Genomic DNA, 21,420 nt, shown 5'->3' with positions numbered 1-21,420 from the left:
ATGTACACCAAGCACATTTTTTATATACCTACGTCGTGTTCTTCGATAGTCAAGGGTCCCTACTGCCTTTACCGGTTGCCACTATTAGGGTTCATATACTATATATGTACACTATACTATAGTATAGTACATTGGGAGAGCTGCTTCTATAAGCGCATAGTCGTACAGACCACACGCGTACGGTGGCAGCTTCGCATGACCACCTCGTTTTTTTCTGCTTTGAAACTGTTCTTGCCATACGCCACTTCGCAAATAAATAACACTTGCCTTGTGAGCGACAACCTAGCACGTTATGGCGTCACAGAACGTTACCTGCGTTGCTTGTTTGCTTGGTGCGTCGGTCCAGCCGAGCGGGACCTCATAAACGAGCGACGGAAAACGTCTACGCCAGAAACCGCAGCGTTCCACTAGCACCAGAATCACCAGTAGCGGCAACGACGATTTCGCACGTGAGCGCAATGATGATTCTGTATCCCCCGTCTTCAGCGTCGCTGTGTGAAACTCTAATATCAAATTGCCATCTAGGAAACTCCAGACAACGCTCTATCAGCCATCATCGTATCAGCTGTATTTATGCGTGCTGTCGCTATCTGACACGATCGCGTTCGCGAAACGTCCTTTCTTTCTGGAAAGCGCCAAACGTATGAGGCGGGAAATTTGAATAATATTGTGCACCTATATATACGATATACAATATTTACCGTGGATTTGTATATGTTTGTCTATTTATACATTTCAACTTGTTGCAGCTGTTACTCATAAAGAGTCATGTCGGAAAGTATGTCTTTATATATACATATATATATATATATATATATATATATATATATATATATATATATATAGGAAAAGAAAGCGAGCAAGAAAGAGTGGGAAGAAAACTGGCTATCTTGATTTTTCAATGTACACGGATTTTCACAAATTATATTTTTATATATTTACAGTTAATTGTAAGCTTAACTTAGTATTGTGTTAATGAGCTGTTCGATCGCTAAATAGGCTGCTGTTGTTTACGTGTATTTGTTTTCACTTAGAATTTGCTATTTACGAAGCGTCAAGTGTTATATTTTGTCATCGTTATTTTTACTTGGCAAGCGCGGGGGTACGCACTCTTGGAATCAATAAATCCAATCCTTCCGATTGTTTTTTTTTTATTTCAATCATGCATTTCTTACCATTTAGTTTCGATTTGATATCTAATATTATAAACTATCTTTCTATGTTTCAAGTTTCACGTCCGCTGTCGCTATAAATCATAGCACGCGGTACTCCTGCAACAAATATCCCGACAGAGCTGCAATGAAAGAGCTTTCCACCACTTGGTGGAAAGATATATTAGCAACGGATAGCAACAAGCAAAAATGGCAAAACAAAAAAAAGGTAGCAAAATATTTTTAGTTGGGTGATTTCAAGAAGCCTATACTTAAACATCCTATCAAGCTGCATGCATAAATTACTTTTGAAGTAAGCACTTGCGAATCTGATATAGACGCTCAGAGCGAACTACTAATCCAACATAATCCGATATTTTTAACGAATGCAGATTTTTACCCTTTATTAGATGTTAATAAAAATAGACGTTCGTAAAAAACATGAAAATATAGAAGTAAAGTTGCCAGCACTGAAGTAATTTCGATCCTCGGTTTAAACGCAGACGGGAAACGAGAGTGGAAATTACAAATTCGCCAAGTGATGAGGAGGGGGGTAAATAAGCCCCTATGGACAACTTTAGACAATGGTTGTGCTAGAGTGCACATGAATCGGTAATTTCAACACATGGCACAATTCAGTCATCATTTAACTGACATTCAGCATTGTGTTGAACAATGGCCAAGTGGCTATTCGTTTCTGCTTTATCTCGCGTAGGAAATACGTTTAGAAACGCAACAAACCTCATTGACTTTCAGGTCAGTCAAGCTCTGTTAAATATCAGTTGCAATAGGTCCAATGCGTTGTATTGGTATCGTAATCTTGCTTTTTTTGCGATACCGTATGGGGAATAGAAGTGATCCTCCTATCAAGTATCGATTAATTATACTTGCATAATGTTATATAGTTATGCCTATACACACAAGAAAAATTGTCTCGTTCTGCGTCCAGTGATGAAAAGAGACAACGAAGAACTTATTACTGACTTTTTTCCCTATCGATGAGGAACCTGTTGTTGAAACAGAAATTTCTTAGCAGGAACGTTCCTGCCACACAGATACCTTCGTAGCGTCGTCGGCCATCGGCGTGATCAGAGAATATATATATTAGTAGGGGCAGTGATGACCTCGGCACAGTTGACGATTGGTACCGCAGCGCGATGTCTGTCTGCTACAAGAATAGGGAATCGTGCCGCTTTGCGACTTCATTCGCTAACGATTTGATCGCCTTCGTAAACAAATAGTGAAATATGGCTAGAACAGCATCTATATATATATATATATATATATAGTTGTATTGGTTAAATTATGTTGTACTGTTGAACCCAATGTGTTGTAATATATGTTGAATATTATAGAGTGGACGGAAAATGTATACACAAGCACACATCTATAGGGGCACACGAACGCACAGACAAAATAACAATTGAAATTTCGGTACTTTTTAATTAAGCTATCCATAGAAAACTACTGAGACAAAATAGATGTAAGTCATCGTGTGTGTGCATTGTTGAAAATTAATTTATTTATATGACGGAAAGAGTAAAATAAATTATTATATTAGAGATGTTTTCTATGAACTTTATTTCGCACAAATGTATACATTGTGAAATACTTTTTCCTCGACAAATGTATAACTTCTTTGTTTTCCAATGACAGTAAGTGTAAAGTTTGATCGATGTGCCAGACCTAATAATCATTAGAAAATATTGTAGAACATTAAATGCGTTAGCCGTAGAAAAAAACTATTTTACAGATATACTAGCCAGAATACATGTGTACTTAGGAGACCTTGACGTTGGCATAGCAGCGAATAAAGGGGATGGAATAGGACTCATGCAAAGTAAGCACTTCAGTTACATGTGTGTCGCGTAAGGAAGGTGGAACAAAGTAAGTTACTACTACAAAAGCAAGCAAACTTCAAATTTGAACAGAAAAAGGATAAATTCATAGTTCGGTAATGCATCGACGGCTTGCCCATGCTTTATCCTAACTAAACCCCTATATTTATCGCGCTGCTGGCTTTTATATGCAATAAAATAAATGCCTAGGTAGATATAGTGCGACCGCTAACCACCTATGGTCGGCTCACAAACTGTTCTAAAAGAGTATGAATTAGCGATGTTTACCCTACTATTACCCGTATACAATTATTTATAATAATTTAATAATAATAATAGCTCTTAGCATCGACCGCCAGCTGGCTACCCTGATAATTTAACACACTTGTTATATGCGGGAAAGTATATGAAAGGCTACACAATAAAATGTAGGATAAATTTCATCAATAGTAATGGCTACCGATTTTGAAAATAGAGATAAAATTACCTATACTAGCGTAATAAAAATTCACGCACATCGAAAAATAACTATCCAACATTTGTAAGTAACGCATATTGCCCTCGGAGTACTCGAGCTTATTTTCGATTCTTTTTTTCTTTCAATTCAGATTTATATTCGCTATTTAGTGCGGTATTTTGAAGCTCTAATTAAAGTTTATACTATTGTATATTGGAGTTATAATGCACTCATCATTAAATCAATCATCGTATAGCAGAACAAAAAAGAAACCGCGATAAGTTAAAAGAAAGTTACCCAACTATATTATCCGGCGAATACCTTTACGGCAGATAAAATTACCAAATGTCGTGTTACTTCATACTTACAGTTGAGTCCATTGATGTGAATGGGATAGAAGTTACGCTGGGTAATACGACTGTCCACCAGTCAGTCAACTTACCCACAAGCAAAGAAACATTGTTTTATATACACTTAATAAAATCTGATACTCACTCAACCTGAATGAAAAAAATTTGTGAATTATCTTATAAAATCCTATCTGTCTACACCTGACGTCTAAGCTTTCTGGCTGAGAAGGCCATCAGAGGTTGATGATTCAAATCCCGTCAACAACACGTACTACACGACAATTATAATTAAATCGACAAACAATAGAACGACAAATGGTGTAATTAGTTTCCTTATCACGGTTATTAGTGCTCAGACAGCCATCTATATTACCTGCTGTCAGCCACGCACGCACGCACGCCCTATCAAACAAACTTGATCTATAAAAACGGTAATATACAGATCCAAGTAAAGTGTCGTTAATTTATTACCGATTATTCCGAAATGACTAATTTCATAGTTCGAAAATGTCCTAGAATAAGATCATGACTGCTGAAGGTCATCTAACAACAAAAGGTCTATTAGCCTAGAAACTGTAGGCTGTTATCAAAGTGACCTCATTTTCTTGTCGACCTCGAAGCCTTTCTGCCGCAGTGTATCTTTACCGAGCAGAATCCAAATCGTAGGAATTTTAATCTTATATATTGAAGTTAGAAAAACCAGAAAAGTTCTTTTCCCACTTCTCTAGCATACGGGGCCAACCGCCAATACGCGTATCATTCGCATACAGGATACTATCACCGTATGAGCATTACACCACACCATATGGTGTATGTTACCTACGAACTTTTTCGTGGCCAGTCCTCGATCATCTCAGCAGCAGCTGCTGGCTTTTTTCGTTTCACCATGTGTCATCAGGCACCGGTAGCGCCACGAAAATCTAGTAGTAGAGGCATTATAGTCGTTTTTGTCGTGATTGAAAGAAGACGACACCATTAAACATCCACCTTTTACTATTACTCCTTTCTTCCCCTTTGGATATCCGTGCCCCCTTCCCACGGCCCCCTTATCCCCCGTATGCTACTATCTGCAATTCTTGCAACAGTGAATGACTTCTTAGACCTAGCTAGATCCACAACAACGGTGCTGCGGATGCACAGCTGGTAGAAGGGCGGTGACGCACCGACGTCATGACGATTCTTGACGATCCTTCGTTCCCGCCTTCGGACCAGCGAAACTCCGGGGCTTCGAGCCCTCCAAAGCAAACCAATCAACCGGGCGGCTAACACCAGGTGGCGCTATCCGCGAGCCACCACGACAGCGTCGCCGCCATGGAAGCACGCGCAATCATATATCGGTTCTATTACGAGCTCCCGCGCACGAGCAAAATACCGCGAAAGATAGGAGAAAGAATGCCGGCGCTCTTCCTTTCTAAGAAAGCGAATGAACGACGACAACAACAACAGTAACAGTGAGGACTGCGTCAGCAACGAAATATGGATGACGATAGAAAATGGTAGAAAGTTGCCGTTAGAGGAAGAAAAGTCTATCGAGCTTAGGAGGTACAGCCAAATCTCGGACAAAGTTGACAACAGCGTCTAGCTTTAGCATCGTTTCCTAGCCAACCGTTATTACCACGACGGCTATTTTGGCCTGAAGTCCATCTCTTCTTGCATATGCATAGATGGAATATATTGAAATGCACAGACACACACAAACATACGGGAAATTCTCTTTTTTGTTGGCGATTTTATATCCACTGAAGTATGTTGTTCCACTGGGACGGTCATAAACGTTCCAATCTTCTCTTGGCATGCACAGCCTGACTGTATCGCAATTATGGGGCAGTAGTAATTGGGCAAAACTGTAACATTGGCCAGCGTTGTTACCTGGTAACGTTGTCCCTAACCAGCGATTCCGATTTCATTCAGTCACTATTGCAATAAGTCACAGACGTTTCGTAGGTAAGTTAAGTACTGTTAAACTAATTCTTGGCAGTTTTAAAGCCTGGTTTGAGAAGGGAGAAGCTGATGAAAGTAGCCGCAAATAATCTTCGTTATGCTTCATTTACTAGTCATAAACGCTGGCCGACTGATCGCAGATGATTCCGGTATGAGTCGAAGCGGGCTAAATATTGGCACTTGAAGATACCGATAGACCTCAAACATCTGGAAATCGCCAAGTCCAGTAGGGTACACGAACGCTGGATGACGCTTTAAGGAGTGACGATATTTTGAGACAAAACAGAAGTTATAAAGCTAAGCGGCGCTCAATTGGTCAAACTAGTCAACTGAAGGAAACAATACGACATACGATACGAAACAAAAAATGTGTCCTATAAATACAAGTATCAAAACGATAAAATAGCCTTTTATATTGTTTTTTATTCGTTGCAAATTGACCGGGATAAACATTAATAGAAGAAAAAGATACACATTGAACCGAATAACAATCATAATCTCTGCTTAAGAGAGGGGCAAAGATTTTTTTCAATTGTTTGAAGCTAACGATTTTCCTCCCTGGCCTTTACCCATCTTCGGTCTTCGGGCGGAGAAAGAGAGTTTCGATGACGCTCTCCAATGACCCCCTCAACGCACCACACTGTCTTTTGAATCGACACGTCCAAAAGGAATAGATTATGAAAACCGGTATTCTTACGTACGTCATGTTAGGGTACGGAAACCAAACAAGCCAAACAGTATAGCTATCTATATAATTTCAGGTTCATTGTCGAGCCTGTCTTCACTTTTTGAGCTTCGTTCGAGACAGACAACTACAAAACTGCAAAGATTCGCTGCCTCTTGATGCTTTTTCAGAGATCAGTTTCTAACAGACGAGTTATGATCAACTCAAGGACAGACAAACATACATATGCAGAACGCAGTGCTTTGTTTCGTGTTAGCTAATTACACGAAGTTCAAGGACGACTCCAATTGCAGTTGCTTAAATTGGCGTCGTTGTACCCATCCCGCATCGCCAGCACCTCGTAGCACGAAGTACAATGAATACCAATGAGGTTGCCGAACGCGTCTCTCAAATGATGCGCAAAAGGAGATCAGGCGCGGGTAAGTGTAACGTAAAATGACAGTATTATAGACGGATAATGCGTGGGCAAGGAAAGAGAGTTGTTAAAATGCAATACTCTCATTATGGATGGAGCGAGACCTGCTAAAGACGTCACACGAGGCATGAATGAGCCTTACAGATATACCTGTGAGAACTTGATATAATCCAAAAAAAAGAATCCTGTTCACTGTGTGGTGCAATCGTCGCCCATGTCCTGAAACTCGAAAATAGCTCTCGGCTGTCTTGTTCAACTTAACTGGAAGAAGGTAAAGAACATTAGCAATAACGACTCAATAAATTGATTGTCCAAAGCAATCAGATGATCTCTGCGTCGCGGTTTGTAAGGATGATAGGCATCCTTACGGCCCGAAACATCTCAAATTAAACACTTTCCTATTCTAGAAGAAAACGTTTCTAAACTATGATTGTATTCTACTGCTTACGCATGCCATGATTGCGCTGTCAATCATAAATTACCCATGATATCAGAAATTACACAAACACGATACGTAAACAACCCCCAACTACAATGTCTCCCGCACTCTCTCCGTTTATATAGATATCGTATATGTGCAACTAGGATCAAGCGTTGCACCAACAATGGAGCAAAAAAAGCTTTGTTAGTGGGTATCAACTGAAATGATGACGCGAGGCGGCTTGCCCAGTCAAAAACTTCATTTTTTATTTTGTTTACTCTTTTACTTACAAGCGTGTACAAAGGTCCGTTTGATTTATGCGTGCGGACGCATGCACAGGCACGTATAGATATATATATATATATACAGCGAAACCATGCTATAGCTACAATGTAATGTATATTCTTTAACGTCCCTCAACGATCTCCTGGTTATTATGCCGATAACACAACACGCAGATAACAGATCCATAGACAGTTATAGTAATGCATGTAGAAAGGTGCCTAGCCTTATATTCAAACAGAAGTCGCAAGACCATCGTCAACGTTATTATAAGGCCATCACCTCATCACCGATGCTACGACAGCAAAATCAACTACGACACAACAATGCTCGTGCTATAGCAAAAGTCTTAGCCGCCATAATAGTAGCAACACAAATCATCACCCCTGAGCTAACGGTGAAAAAATGAACGATATCATAACGGATCTCGTTGTGAAAAGCGAAATTGTGAAATGGCGGTGACGTTTCTTTGATTGGTCCCCGAGCCGACAATTCCCAAACCTCCCTCCCCACGCCCCACCATCGCCATGCGCCTCTTGCTAGCTCCGCGGATTGATCGATGTCATTAGATCGTCTGCTGATCGGCTGCAACTTGAATAACAAAAACAGCACCGTAATCTCTCCCCGTCGTTCTGGCGACTCGCTATCTAGTCGATCCTGTCGGTGTCATATCGTGGTAGTAGTATGCTCGTCCCATAAAAGTTACAGACTTGTCAGATGGTGCCCTAAATTCAAGTTTGTAGACACATTTTGTTCCGTGTAGGGAGGGGTCACTGCCGACTCAAGCAATACATAACACTAGTACCGAAGAGATGATCGCGAACACCTGTTCGCATAAGCCAAAGGTGTTAACAACAATTAAATACATTTTAAAAAACAAACCTCAAAATATTTATTTAGCTAAACGACTCGATGCAATCGTTTTGTGTTAACGTGAGTCGAATCAAGGTAAAGTAAAAATATCGAGAAGTATCAGTGGAGGTAACAACTCTCCAGCCCTCCACTATAGTATTAACTCCGATAACAGCAATAGCAAAGAGTTCCAGCAGTTTTCTGGCGCTTGCGATGACGTACGCTACTGTGGGGGTGACGCGAGACGCGATACGTAGCAGATTTAATTGTCGATTATAGCATTTGAAGTTACGTAGTGTTCTGTTTCCGACTATATGCGTATTAGCTGCGAGAAGTGTAAGGAGATTCTTCAGGATACCCTATCTTCTATCAAGGTCGACCGTGACGAATATTACACGACAGATAAGATTAAATAAAGACAAAATCGAAAATAAAAGTAGCTTTTATTTCCGTTGTTATTGTTTTATGAACATTTGTATAAGTAGGTAATTGAGGGTCGGCTAGAAGCAAGCTAATTAGTACTGATATGGACATGGACCCGTCAATGAAACCCGAGGGCGACGCAACCCCTCTGCTTACCAAACCCAGTGCTCGGTTTGTCAGATCAATTGACCCTAATCCTAGAAGGCTGAGCGGGTCGATTACGGTGAAGACAGCATATTGACACACGTTTGTACCTGTCGGCAACTAGCTACATAGAGTATCGTTGTTGACGTCGTATTTACGTCTGTGAATGCGCGTTAGCGCTATGGTAATTTTTTTATTTGAAAGTCACTCGCCGGCCCGCTACCATTGGACCGTTGCGATTGGTAACGCAATTATGTAATAACTCCCCCTCTTCACCTAACGCTTGTCGCCAATACAATTCCCAATAACCAAGTAATACACAGAGAAATTCACATACGAATAAGAACAGACACACGCGTATAATTTATACATCTGTGAACCAATAAAAAAATTTCTAAAAAAAAGTATGGCCGTAAACTCCCCTATGATGTGGAAGTTTTAACAGAAGTAGGATTTAAGGAGGGTCTTTTGCACCCGACAGGTCACCCCCTGTCTACCACTCATCCCATTACATTTGTTGTAACTGTTGTTATTGTCGATGTTTACAATTGAATTTTACTAAAGTTATTTAATATTGCTGGCCTTATTTATTCTTATTATCCGTTATTTATATCCTATAGCAAGTAGAACAGGTTGTTGTCACTGTCGTTCTTGCTCTCGTTACGTTACTACATACAGTTGTGTGACGCTGTTGTTGCTGCCGCTGCCAGCACGTCCATACCCTGTATGTCTGTATGTTTCCTACGAGATTATAATTTTCTACATCGTTGGTCCGCTACAAATCCGACATGAGTTTGTACGAGCTAATACAGATAAGACCAGGGGGGCCGCGTTCACGTCCTTGTTTTTCGCCGAGATACGCCTGAGTGCAGCGTGATCTCATAGGGAACTCTGCATTGCTAATGATGACGTTCACCTCATTGCTTGAATCGCTGTTCCCCTCCACTTCTCCTTGCCTGAATATGGCCAACATGTTATCAGCCGACAAAAGATATCGTCACCTTAGTATAAGAACAACCAGTGAAATAGCAGAGACAGAAAGAAAAAGAGCGGGCAAGCGACGAAGATCGCTGCTAGCCACGTTGCTAGCGGGAGAGTTACTATAGAAAAAAAAAAATAAACACACACAATACAGTGTGTCTTTAAACGAACAAAATTCTAATTAAATTTAAAAAAATAAGAAGGAAATGGCAGCTAGTTGCCCGGGGGTCAGACTGACTGGCTCGGGCGGTCAGCTGATCCGTCTACCTTAATAACACTACAAAAAAAAAACAAAAAACATGCACATACAAACAACTGATACGCGGCGGCCATTGGAAAATGATTATTATTTGAAAGACAGTTTTTCGATGATAGCACAACAACGTAAAAACAATGCTGCTTTTTGTGGCCGCTGCAAACCGTCTACGAGAATAGAAGCTCAGAGTAGATTACTTCTGCTGTCAATCATCAGAAACAAATGTTTGTTAAAAAATTTGTTTGTGCGAAATTGGAAACGTATGAAACGATTTATAATTATTAGTAGTAGTAATTTTTTGCGGACGTAATTGGCTTCACTCAGTATTCAGGACAACCGGAGTCACTTTAGGCATACTTTTTTTTTATTTGCGCACATGTTATGCATCGATACTCATGGCTATTTATATTTGGTATTGACATTTAATAAGTAACTTAAAAAAAAAACTTATATGACAGATAAAGTTTATTGCAACCCTGTTCATTGCCAATTATTATGGGTCTATATATGATTTTAGGAGTCGTCTTAATCACACAGGCTAACTGTTGGCTAATCGGCAACCACTTCAATGCTATAACGGATTCAATTTGAGAGTCTAATCTATCTGTTTTTTTCTTTTTTCTTTTTTTAGATTTTACCTGTACCTGTAGGGTAAATTATATAAATTATACAAATAAAATTGTTTGTTCCAGTAGATGGCAGTTGTATTGATAAAATGTCAAGGTTTTTTCAAGTCTTATCATAGATACTAACACTGCTGCTGACGAAGCAATTTTGCATACGACCTCATTTGTACGGCTAAATGATTGACGCTTATTAGTCTGCCGTGCGTGACAAACTGATATATCGGAGCTATCAATCATACGTCAGAAACTCCGGCTTGAAATCCATGTCTGCTTATCAACTAATTGGAGATAGATTGTCGTGATTTCCTCGTACACTCTTTTATCTCTGCGAATTTTTAGCCGACATCAATAGTACTTTTGCTGATAGTTTATGCATATCTTATCATTTACTGTTGACTAGAATTTATTGCTGGATAATTGTAGTATCCGACTGGAACAATGATCATATCGGCGAGAAAATAGATTTAAGCACGAGCGTAGACTAGGAGCTTTGCAGTGCTAGACGTAGAGATTCTGGGACTTCTAGCTAAGCTAGGTGAACCCGTCCTTGCCCTCTTTTTTGTTTTCGTTTTACCGCAGCACTGCTTTTTCCCATTGTCGTTTGCTTCGGTGACGCGGACGACACAGTGTTTATCTGGCGGACAAGCAGGCCCAGACCATCCCGACCGACCTATGTCGCGCCCGATAAATGGCAACAGTCAGCGGACCTGACGAATGCAGCGACAACGACGGCAATAAGACAAAAACTTCGCAAAAGGTATCAGCCTCAAGCCTAAGTTGCTTGCTTCTTACCATTATCGCTCTTTAGACGTTCTATTATAAATCTCACTTCAAATCTGTGCTATTATCGTCAACGGTGCATATAAACTGGACCATTCACTCGCTAGAGATTACTGCCACTATCTCGATTCTCTAAATATTCGGAGAACTCTGTGCTGATAGATACGTACGGCGGCGATCATCACTATGATCGTTTGTTAATAGGGAAACTCCGTGATGATTAAGTAGAAGAGGGTTCGTTTGCTACTAATTTTTATACTGGTCTGCCTCGTAGTACTTGTTTATTATTGACCGAAAAGTCAGTCATTCACGTATTCGTTCAACGTTTGGCCGTTGGTTTGCTATTTGCTGTCTGGTGACCATGGAACGAAGTTTTGTTATCAAGTGCAAACGTCGACTGGGCATTTCACTGGCACGAGCCCTACACACAGGATTCTGCTACTTTTCAACCGCTTCTTGTAAATTGGTTTAACCCAGAGGGGCCAAGGGCTGGCGACTATAAGAATTGTTGCTAGCAACAAAGAAAAAGGATATCGTACGATATCGCTGCTATTGCATCGTCAATTGCAAGATTCATTGTCTTCCACTGTTCTGTTTATTGCTCATGCATTGCGGATACATTGAGTGCCAGCAAATGTTGCACACTGCCTTTGTGAATCCCGTAGCCTCCTACTGGACTGCGTTTAATGTATTCGAGTCGAGCAAAGATCTTTTTTGGGCCGATCCTCGTGCAGGTATGCCTTACAGCTTCCGGCTCTTGAGGCTAAGATTTAAGGACATCGGCATGGGAAAAACCAAAGAGTGCGTGCACTCAACCTTCTAACCATGCATCCTGTCCGTGTGTTCTATTGCTCCGAGTTGAGCGGGACTCGGGAAACATGACTCACTTTTTTCTGCAAGTCACCTTTTCTGTGGCGCCACCTGCTTCTTTGCCTGCAGCCTCTGTTTCATTGTCAGGAGCAGAAGCTATCCTGAAGACACTGTCGTCTTTGGCTTATGGATCCTGCCACACGGACACTTCGTGCAGAAGCTTGTTCTAGAAATGATTAGCTTACTCAAAGCATCCTTCTCTTATTCCCATTTACGAAGTCTGCAACCATTCTACTTCATCAGCTATTTGTCGGCTATCATTGGAGAGATCTTTGCACTGCCACAGTCGCAGACACTATAGCAGTTCCAAATGCCGAAATCAGTTCCACTACAGACCTTGGACTTCGGACTTGTTCATTAGATACATCACGTCGACTCCGGTCTTCATAGTTGGGATCACTTTTCGGGCTCACGAAAGGAAACGTTGCTGGTTTACGCCGGCCGTGCTCTATTGGATACCACGTCGGCGATAAAACGATACGGAACGCAAAAAAGTAGTATCGCTTGAACATAGAACGAAAGGGAAACTCATATCACACAGGACACAAATAGACACAACCGCAGAACAATGGCGTATCATGTTGGGTTGCTACGAAATGCAACTACGTAACGAACGGAGCGCAACGTTTCGCCCGCTCCACTTGCCCCCGTCGAGGGGCGAAGAAAAGAAAAGTCGCCGAAATAGTTATCGTAGAAGAAGTAGTGGTGCTTCCGTTGTGCGGAGTCGTTGCAAAAAGTAAAACGCTAAAAAAACAGTCAATAAAAGGCAGCAGAGTATTTCTCTACATCGACAGCAGCGTGAATGTGTGGGACGCGAAAAGGGGCGCCCTATATCGCAAGTAAGTTGAGAAAATATAGGGGAAAAAATAGCTGCGACTACGCCGCAAAACTACCGTAGACGATAGATAGGGCTAGAACAAAGACAGCACGTAGCTATCCGAATGACGGTCACCTAAAAACTCAACGCAGGACAAATCGAAACAAAATTTGGTACCTTCATTTTTGTTTTTGCCTCGTGACGCGGCAGCTTAGTTGCTTACTGTGTGTTGTTTTCGTGCCATAGTATAGTTAAGTAAATACTAGTGACAGTTTTTATTACTCTATAATAATGATAATTTCATTAGCAGAAACCAACGCAATCACTGATGCTAGTTCTGAACCTCGGCTATAGCCGAAGTTCCTCTGGAAGTTAAGACCTTGAATTATAATGTAACTATAATGTATCCTAGAATAGTCATGTCTAGTAACAATTCGATACTTACTGAATATAGAGGCTGCAAAGTGTAAACAAAAAAAATAAAATGCAGCCTAGAATTTAGATTATATCAACTTGGACAAAGACTTTTTCTCAGAAATGATTATGATAATTACTTAAAACTTCTCAGTGTGCATCATCAGCTCGAAACATTTGCCTTTAAGCTTTCAGGTGGAAGTAAACTTCCGTCCATCTTTCCTTAAGAAGCGGCAACTTCCTGCACCATTTTACACCTAGCATATAGGCGTCAATCGCCGCAAGTTTATAGCAAAGGATATGGAGAAAAAAATGAAATCTACCGACACCTCATAGAAACGAATCGCTATTTGTAGGCCGATTTGATCTGATTGCTTTCCATTTTCAGAGATCCGAATACAAAGGTTTGTTTCGATTTATGTGAGGTTTCTCGATGTATCGCCGCGTTCAGTCAGAGCGCATTTATATTCGCACATTTTCAGGTCGAATAGGTTGCCCTAGATTTTCTAGGCTTTACCGAGCGTCTGCTGTTGCTAAATATATGGAACTGCATAGCCTGCAACCTTCTCTGACCCGAGCCCCGCGATTGAAGCGGTGACTTCGTTCATCGAAAGAACAGCACGCGTCTCACAAAGGTAAGTGCTCCTGTTTATATCGTAATGAAATAGGTGTGATAATTTTGGACCTATATTTACGCTCAATATCACGCAGAACGGTATTACAGCCGATAGCCAATGACCAGTAGAAAGATAGTGGCGTGTGTCTGTTTCTTTAATCTGGGTGGATTCGAACGGCTGATAGGCAATGGATATAGGGAATGTGCATGCTTTGGCTTATTTTAATCTATTTCATAAATGAGAGTTTAAAGTTTGCTTCTTTATAAAGCCACCTAAATCGTACGTATTCGATTGGTGGGAGTGACCCATAAATCTGTTCCATCCCACTTACTCATGTACGTAATTCGCTCCTCTAGCCAGCGTCCTTAGACAGCTTCAGTGTTTTTTGTATTTTTTTTGTACAGCCTATAATTATTATTGTTATTGGAACTAGTTGGGTCAAAACCCATTCAGATAACAGCCGTGGAATCGTGTCGTGTTTTTTTCTGCTGATCGGCTTTGAAAGTTAACTATAATTCCTTTCCTTAAAACGCGAAATTGCCCGTTATTACACAGCCAATAAATCTGCGGGCCTGAATACGAAAAAAGAAACTTTCCGAAAATCTACTTCCGTAAGACGATTCTATGGCACTTAAGCGGAATCAGTTTTAAACCGAAACTGCTAAACACAATCGAGTGCTCTATATTTCCGTCGTTCTTTTTTTCAGACGTGCGGCGTGGCCTATAATTAAATTCTATTTTATGGATATTGTGAGTATAGGGGTGATCCAAAAAGCCCTACGCGTAATTACGCCATGGCGAAGATGGCGATATACTACAGTAGTAGTATATCGCAATCTTCGTCATGGCCTCTTCGACTATTTTGCAAAGCATATCATCATTAATAGCACTACTTTCACTACATCATCATGATTCATAGCTGGCACCCGATAACGTATGTTTAAAATTGTCGGAAATCCTGTAGCATTCAAGCAGGGCTCCTCTGTATGATCAGATTCTTGAATTTTTACATGATGACTCTATGGCGTGTTGTAGGACGGCATTGTGCAATTGTTTAATCTTGCATTGATGTAGTTAATCTGATTCGGTGGTCGACCACGTCCTTTGTTGCTTAATTAAAACTGAAGGGCTGTCCTGACATTCGTCTACAGTTACCATACTCTCTCACTGAAGTGTGCCACTAAGCCTGATGCCATGTTGGAAAAGCCTCCTCAGTAACATTGGTCTCCCTTTCATCGCCTGATTAGTTGCTTGCTGCAACTGCTTCCCTAGAACCTTGGAGTATAAACGCAAAAAATGGTACTCTACCTATGCATGTTAACCTTTGAATTTTACGGGTTATTAGCCTATCGTTGAAACTTTACCTAAGTTTCTTAAGCCGCTCCCCAATCGAGCCATTATCGTCAACCCGAGGCATCAGTACACCTGCTTAATTTTTCCATTGCATTTCCCAACTTCCACGTCGACATATCTTACCAAACCTAAACCAATGAGAAATATTTACCGGTGCTTTTCACCGATACAGTTAAAGCTGTTGTTATTACTATTATTTATGTAGTGACGATCAAATAGCTGAGCTTACTGAGAGAATATCTCTCGGAAAGCCTGTTTCTGGATAAGATCAATGCTAACTTCTCTAGGTCTTGGCTCTTAGTTTGTAGAACTGAGAAAATCCGTACTAATAGTCTCAGTATTATATATTACCATATTGATCCACACTGGTGGCAGTGTGTCGTTCGAATTCGATCAATATCGACTAGGGCTGCAACGTAGCGGGAGACAGCGCGTTTCTGCTTAACCCTTGATTACCCTGATTGTCTTTTCTTTTACAAAGATCGATCGATAATCATTAATCATAGGCGTGGAGCAAACGCAGTACCACAGTGTCATCCTGACATCGCAAAACGAGGCCGAGCGTTTTCGATTGGCACATTGAGACAAGGTACCGAGGTTCATGGTACACTCTCTCGACATCAGAAAATTTCTCTAACAACAAAAATAAACATCGAATCCTAGCGTGGCTAGATAGCTAGACGGTGTAAGACGTACCCTGCCTAATATTTTGCTCTTGTAGATCGTTATTAAGCAACTCGAAATATACACATAGTAAAACGGTGCTTTTGGAACCTGTGGCCAAAAAGTGTACTTGACTTTTTCCATAAACCCTACGGGTACACCAAGCCATCCCTGTACATAGTTGACGTTATTTTTCTTTGCAACATGCATCTCTCTTTTCAACTGCCCTATTGATGTAGATGACACTAATTCATTCCATCCTATTCCATCAGGTTATTTCAATGCTTCACTGTAAATTGTTGTAGATAGAAGATCGTTACGCCTAATCGGACCGCATCGTAATTGTAGGCCGCGAACAGGTCCCTATTTCACTCATGAATTGCCGAGCTACTCGATGTTCAGTAGAATGATTTTAACACTGGAGCAAACGGCAGTCGCGGAAACTAACCGCACACAAAAGGGCGTTGTTGATAGGTAACGAATCGTGAAGGTGTTGATTACTAAGCTAAACATTGATTCAGACTCTCGTTGAAGAAAAGCTTCGACAAAGGCTGTACAATCATAGAACCAATCATACCAGCGAGCCGGGGCTGAATTGTGTGTAGGGTAGGGAAAAAAGTTGACGTAGACCCTCATCGTGTAGTAACAACAGTGATCCTTGACATAGATGATTATAATAATAGTGCCTCAATCTAAGTATTGTTTCAGCCAATATCCACTCAGAGTCATAGGTAGAGTTTCGTGTCTGTCAGAAATGGTTACATCTATAGCGTACCGATAGCACTGTATTGCTGTGAAGACATCAAAGTACCGTGTGTATATATATGTGTCGAAGTATTTTGTGCCGCAAGGGACGACTACACGGATACAAGAGAGCACTCAAAGGTCGACTTCGACAACGGGGCAAACGTTTCATTCTAACATAACCCATCTGCCAAATAAACGCATCTTCATTTGACCAATATAATACATACATAAATATATGCGCATTCGCAGACGGCCTGTTTACAGCGGCAGTGTCCTTCCATATCGCCGTCTCTGAAAAGAACAACTCTTGCGATGTAGGTATAAGTAACGCTACTACAAACACCCTGTGTGTGTGTATATATAGCGTGTAAGTAACCTAAATAAATTGTATTTAGATTAAGAATAGTGTATCTTTCAGAGGTGATATGTTAGAGGAGGAAAGATCAGTCTCAACGTTTCAGACCTTCTAGTTTAAGCGCACGGCTTCAAACCGAGGTTCGATACCGCTGGCCAGTTGCAAGTGTTTGACGGTAATGACGACGATAACGATCAGCGAAGTAACAAGAATTGACATCTTCAATGTAGGATCATTCTTACGTAATGCTCTTCAGATAATTTTGAATAAAAAAAGAAAGTCATTATTTCCAGTTGTATTGCGTCTTGCTTAGGGTTGGTAACTACTGAAAAAAATGTTACTATTCAACTTCACTGTAGAGTGTTTATAATTACTAAACTCGTTACTATTTAAAAACGTTCACTGATCGCCGAGCTAGTGAACGCCTATCGATGCCACCTCATGACAGTTACTTATTACTGACTGTGAGACCGATCACAATGATTTGAATACGTTAACAGCACAATTCAACGTATCTTTGACAGTGATGGCTAACGACTGATTTCCTCTCGTGTTCATTCAGCGATGAAGAGCTACGCGACAAGCTTCCCAGGGGCGTCGTTTGTCATTTTCCTTGACGCTGCCGCTGCCAGCGTAAACATTTTGGCCGCGCCAAAGAAACATTCTGGATCCACTCTCAACGAACCGCCGTGGTGAGGCAATACGCAGGCAATCTAACGTCATTTTCTTCGATTAAGACCCGGAGGTGGCTGGTCTTGTGACGATACGCTGAAGACACGCCTACACCTATATTTCGTTCAGACGATCATTGCGCCACTTGCTTTTACGCCCTACCGCAGTTGATGACCTTTCAGGCTCGGCACATACACCAACAGGGTTCACGTAGAGAGTTTTTGTTTGGCCTGTGGCACGCATTTTTTCTATGGATTAGGTTGACTGGCAGCTGAAACGAAACAGTATTCCAGTTCAGAGCGGAGATTGTTTGCGAGCTAGATCTGTGAAATATTGTAAAAAGATTTTTACAAACTTTGCGCCCCTTTTGTTTGTTACTGGAATTACTTTCTTCTTCGATTACTGGAAAACCTTTCTTCCGTTTAGCGGCCGCGGTGCGTTTAATATGATCTTCACATAAGTAAAACAGATGTCTAGTTATGTTATTTTTACAGTGCAATACTAACACTTAAGATAGGGATTGATTTTTGCTGGCAGTCTTTAACCCAGTTCCCACACGAACTTTAAACCGCTATCGGAGTGCTGTTGACCATCATGCCCTTGGTTTGTCCACGTATAGGCATTCTAAACCCAATATTCACCACTAAATGCCCCTTTCACGTATGATGAACCATCCATAATTTTCCCTATCACTAAAAATCAACTTGAGTGTTTCTTTTTCAGCTGTCGTGTATTTCGATACACATACGTTTGCCATCAAACACAAAATACGGCCAGTACTTACATTTTACTATTCTGTCGGGTCGCTATGCCCGCGAGACCTGACAGTGCCGTCCATTCAGTGAAGTCGTTTGAACGTCTTCGTTCCGATGTGTCCTTTTAGCAAAATATTTGACTGTTTATACAGACATATAATTATTCCTACCATTAGGACAAGTTCTACTATAATAGCAATCAATAGAGCAGCTCGGAGGTGTCCTCAGTCCACGGACGTCTGAAGACTGTCGCCTACCGTTAGGGCGAGCTGAGGGACCACGCTGGCGCGTTCACCGTCCAGCTCTCAAATTAAACCAAAGTCTAGTTCTTTGAACAACTTCAATCTTTGTCGCTACCGATCCAGTAGGGGCATGATAGTGGACTTTTCGCCTGTCTCACTTCTCGCTATGTTAACCAATTGTGGCTATAGGATATTACAACTGGTAAAGCATCAGCTCAACAGTCTCAGTTAGATATCTATCCATTAACCGATCCGATGACCTCTCACGGTGGAACGAGGCATTTTAGCGTCGATCGCGACCGCGATTCACCAAGACTCCGCTAAGCGCTTATGCTACGTACTAGTTTGATGAGCTATTACCATAGTTTTGTTGGAAGTCGAATTTCGCTTAGCTCGCCTATATTTGAAAAGGGGGTTCGCAAGACCGGGAGGATGGGGTGGTTAAATGGCAAGAAAAAGAAGAAGCTGCTGATCGTTCTACTGAGCCCAGCGATTTCATCAGTAGCTGGCACAGAAGGAGCAGCGACAGTTAGAAACAAGCCTCATCTAACTGTAAACGCGTTGGTGCGATGCTATCAAAGTTACATTTGCTATCGAAGTCTCACATCCTTCACGTAACGCTTGTTATTATGGCTTCATTTTTTATTGATACAATTGTATTTGTTTTATTATTACATTCGATTCAAACGTAAATTCGAAATGTTTGCAATAGCTCGTCTCATCCAATTGGGGGAAGGTGTATAAAGATTTGAAATTTTACGACTGGTGCCATTGTCACATAAATGAAGCAGCTGAAGACCGCCTAAGCAGTCGACGGGCACCCACTGCTTAGATGAACCCTAGTTAAAGGCAATGTGCGGCCTTTATATCTGCTCTGAAGAAAGCAATTTATCTGAACTAGTATGATGTGGGTAAATGTACATTTACCGTTATTCTATTGATATATATATATATATATATACATAAAACTCAACTGGTTTGTCTTCTTTGTATTATTATATTGGCGTATGAAAATCTTCCCGATAGAGTTTTTCGTTTATTTCGTATGCATTTTTTGATTTTTTTTCAATTTTCGCCTGCTCCGTCCAGTGTAGGACGCCTTCTAGGTTTAGTTACGATCAATGGCTTACATGCTTTGACGTTACGGCCATTTCGATCACTTGGAAACAACAAGTCCATAAGTACATGTTCACTATTTGCAGTAACAGCTAATGTTTACCATCTATCATAACGTAGTACTTTGTGCTTAATATGAGGTAGCAATTGAAGGATGAAGAGCGACATCCCATACAAGACACAGGCGATTTTTTTATAGATATTTTTAGAATATGTACTGACGATTATGTAATTATGTTAGAGATTACGATATATTTTTAGTTGAATAGTCATAAGAAAGTTATATTCGCAACTGAGATAACCAGGTTACCAGGAAGCCATATAAGTGATGTGGCGATGAGGTTTATATCGAAGCTAGACGACGTCCTACGTGTAACGGACTCAAACCTGACCCTACCGCTAATAAGCCCTACCGCTACAATGGTGTCGTCACTGAAGATTTACAATTCCCTTAAAAATAAACCATTGTCAGTCAATTGCATTGTATGGGATCGAACACAGTTCCAAATCGATTTATAAATCTAAACTATTTGCCCCTCTTTCTGAATTCTAGTACTTTATGTTTTTTGCTTTTTTTTTTTTTCATCACATCATTTAGCAGCACGGTGATGCTTCGATCACATTCATCTGACTGAAGCGACCCAACACGTTCGCTGCGTTTTATAAATAGGTACTATCTATTACCTACAGCCGTCACCGAATACGGTACGTGCAATATCGATCGTGTCCGCCATTCGCATGAGGAGCGTTCCATGAACATATGCTAACCTTACGTTTTGATGTGTTTATGTAAATGTTCATATTAACGTGTAATTTACGCTCGCGCGCTCATCGAAATAAACTGACATTCATCCCGTACCTGTAGCAACATGTTTTTGCGCGTGTGAGACGATCGCAAGGGGGTGGCAATGCTAGTTGGAGCGACGAAGGCCTTCGTTAAAGTATTCGTCTATATGGTGTCATACTGCAGTGGCATGCCCGTAAGTGACTGGCGTCACTTGTATACGTGTGGACGTAGAGTACGATTCTACGGCATCTATCTCGCAGCTGTGTTTGCCTCTTCTTGTCAATGCCCCTACAAGATCTGCGACAAGAACCGCGTCGAGCCGGCGAGAGTCGAGCAGACCGGGAGAAATGTAATACAGGATCTAGCTTATATATGTAATTCGTACCTCTACGCGTATGGCGTGTCATGTA

At 41.0% G+C, this 21,420-nt stretch overlaps 1 long non-coding RNA gene across 6 annotated transcripts in view; it reads right to left on the bottom strand.

Moving 5' to 3' along the window:
- The window catches only part of LOC147758002 (uncharacterized), an 89,635-nt gene that overhangs the window by 35,415 nt on the left and 32,800 nt on the right, over positions 1 to 21,420 (bottom strand). For all 6 annotated transcript variants that reach the window (XR_015322565.1, XR_015322566.1, XR_015322571.1 and 3 more), the window contains exon 2: positions 313 to 625. This is a non-coding gene — a long non-coding RNA (uncharacterized LOC147758002). The remainder of the gene's footprint in view (positions 1 to 312; positions 626 to 21,420) is intronic.

The sequence above is a fragment of the Varroa destructor genome, unplaced genomic scaffold (assembly GCF_002443255.2).
Source record: "Varroa destructor unplaced genomic scaffold, Vdes_3.0 BEIS01000002.1, whole genome shotgun sequence".
NCBI classification, from domain to species: Eukaryota; Metazoa; Arthropoda; class Arachnida; order Mesostigmata; family Varroidae; genus Varroa; species Varroa destructor.
Note: the sequence above shows the minus strand (reverse complement) of the source record. Positions and strands in the feature narration are given on the sequence as shown.